Raw genomic sequence first — 2,500 nt, 5'->3', positions numbered from 1 at the left:
CGGGTGCCGCGTGGCGTCGAGCGGCGCGACAGACGGCGCGCGCGACGACAAACTGCGAGCAGTTCGCCGCCGGCGTCCGCGAGCCCGCCGCCTCGAGCCACTCCCGCGCGGGGAGTGCACCGCAGGCGCTCCTCGCCCGTCGAGTCGGTCAACGCCTCGGTCGGCCTATAACACGACGCGCGAACGCGTCGCCACCTAGCCGCCGGGCTTCCGACGACTCGACGGGCGGTCGTCGCGCTCCGCCGCCGCCAAGTGCACCGATCGGACCGCCCTCCCGAGAGAGCGCGGCCGCTCGGCTGAATGACGACGACGAACTCGCCCGGTTCCGTCCGTTTGCCTCTGAACGGTTTCACGTACTCTTGAACTCTCTTTTCAAAGTTCTTTGCAACTTTCCCTCACGGTACTTGTTCGCTATCGGTCTCGCACTAGGTATTTAGCCTTAGATGGAGCTTACCACCCGCTTTGGGCTGCACTCTCAAGCAACCCGACTCCGCGACGACGACGGGCGTCCGACGCTCGTCCGGCGAGTAGAGGGCTGACACCCGCTCGGGCAGACCCTTTCAGAGATACTCGTGCCGGGAGCGACGGTCGCGAGTCGCCGCCGAAACGCCACATTGCACGGCGACCGAGGGGTCGCGGGCTTCGGCGCTGGGCTTCTCCCCTTTCGCTCGCCGCTACTCGGGGAATCCTAGTTAGTTTCTTTTCCTCCGCTTACTGATATGCTTAAGTTCGGCGGGTAGTCGCGTCCGATCTGAGGTCGTACTAGACGAGTTCGGACGACCGCGAGAGCCGCGCGGGACGAAGAGGGAGCGCGCGGTCTCTCCGTCGCCGCGCGAGCGACGGAGGCGACGGCGATCGCCGCGTCGCGGCCGCGCGGGCTCGTCGAGAACCGACTCGACGAAACCTCGCGCGCCCGACGCGCGTCGCCGTTCGCGCGCGCTACGCCGAAACCTCTTCGTCTCTCTCTCTCTCTCCGCGCGGTCACGCGTCGTCCGGGCCCGGGCGCGCGCTCCCCTCGGGAGCGAGCGCGCCGGTAGTACGCTTGAGGACGAGGCCGACGCGCGGTCGGCAGCGTCCCAGGGCGTCGCGAGCGGCGCCGACGAGGGCGCGCTCGAGCGACGATGGTCGGCGAATGACGACCCTCAGACGGGCGCGGCCTCGGGATGACCCGAGGCCACAATGTGCGTTCGAGATGCCGATGATCGATGTGTCCTGCAGTTCACATTGCCTAACGCAGCTGGCTGCGCTCTTCATCGACGTGCGAGCCGAGTGATCCACCGCTCAGAGTTGTGCTTCGCGTAGTCGGGGCTACGCTCTCAGTTCGCGTTCGACTCGCTCGGGGCGGCAGGCAGCGCCGCCCGCGCGCGCGAGTCCTCGCCCGGTCCTCGCTTCGGTCCTCGTGTGTGTCAAACCGAGACGAACGAGCGCAGTTCGGTACGGGCGCCTCTCGCGAGCTCGCCGTGCGACGGCGGCTAGCTCGCACGAGGTCTTCGAGCGATAATCGCGGCGCGCGCCGAAACGCGCGACGCGACTTTACCGACCACCCCGGTCCTACGCACCCGTACCTTTCGCGTAACCGTCAATTCCCGCCTCGACGTCGACCGCGAAGTCGACGTCGCGACGCGCCGTCAATTCCCGCCTCGGCGTCGAACGCGAAGTCGACGCCTCGACGCTAACCGTCAATTCCCGCCTCGGCGCCGACCGCGAAGTCGACGCCTCGACGCTAACCGTCAATTCCCGCCTCGGCGCCGACCGCGAAGTCGACGCCTCGACGCTAACCGTCAATTCCCGCCTCGACGCCGACCGCGAAGTCGACGCCTCGACGCTAACCGTCAATTCCCGCCTCGGCGCCGACCGCGAAGTCGACGCCTCGACGCTAACCGTCAATTCCCGCCTCGGCGCCGACCGCGAAGTCGACGCCTCGACGCTAACCGTCAATTCCCGCCTCGGCGCCGACCGCGAAGTCGACGCCGCGACGCTAACCGTCAATTCCCGCCTCGGCGCCGACCGCGAAGTCGACGCCTCGACGCTAACCGTCAATTCCTTTTCTCTTCGGGCTCGCGGTCGACGTTCTCGAGCGCGTCGCTTTCGCGAACGCGTTCTCGAACGACGGCCGGATCATCGACAATGATCCTTACGCAGGTTCACCTACGAAAACCTTGTTACGACTTTTACTTCCTAGAAGTGATCAAGTTCGTCTCACTTTCCGCCTCGCGACGCGACGCCCGAGAGCGCCGTGTGCCGCGCGCGGTCCGTGAGCCTCACTAAACCACTCAATCGGTAGTAGCGACGGGCGGTGTGTACAAAGGGCAGGGACAGATTCCCCGCGAGCTGATGACTCGCCAGTACAAGGAATTCCTCGTTCACGGAGAACAATTGCAATCTCCGATCCCTAGCACGTTCGCGGTTCAACGGGTTGCCCACGCCGACCGGCGCGGGAGAAACACGCTGATGCGAACAGTGTAGCGCGCGTGCGGCCCCGAACATCTGAGGGCATCAC

General features: G+C 66.3%; 2 non-coding genes across 2 annotated transcripts in view; both read right to left on the bottom strand.

Moving 5' to 3' along the window:
- Window positions 1-760, bottom strand: part of LOC137410394 (large subunit ribosomal RNA) — a 3,769-nt gene extending 3,009 nt beyond the window's left edge. The window contains exon 1 of the ribosomal RNA XR_010981183.1: window positions 1-760. This exon is cut by the window's left edge and continues 3,009 nt beyond it. This is a non-coding gene — a ribosomal RNA (large subunit ribosomal RNA).
- Window positions 761-1,136: 376 nt separating this feature from the next.
- Window positions 1,137-1,289, bottom strand: LOC137410392 (5.8S ribosomal RNA). Its single transcript, XR_010981181.1, has one exon. It is a non-coding gene; the product is annotated as a 5.8S ribosomal RNA (ribosomal RNA).
- Window positions 1,290-2,500: the final 1,211 nt, after the last annotated feature.

The sequence above is a fragment of the Watersipora subatra genome, unplaced genomic scaffold (assembly GCF_963576615.1).
Source record: "Watersipora subatra unplaced genomic scaffold, tzWatSuba1.1 SCAFFOLD_333, whole genome shotgun sequence".
Classification (NCBI taxonomy): domain Eukaryota; kingdom Metazoa; phylum Bryozoa; class Gymnolaemata; order Cheilostomatida; family Watersiporidae; genus Watersipora; species Watersipora subatra.
This window is presented reverse-complemented; position numbering and strand designations above follow the sequence as displayed.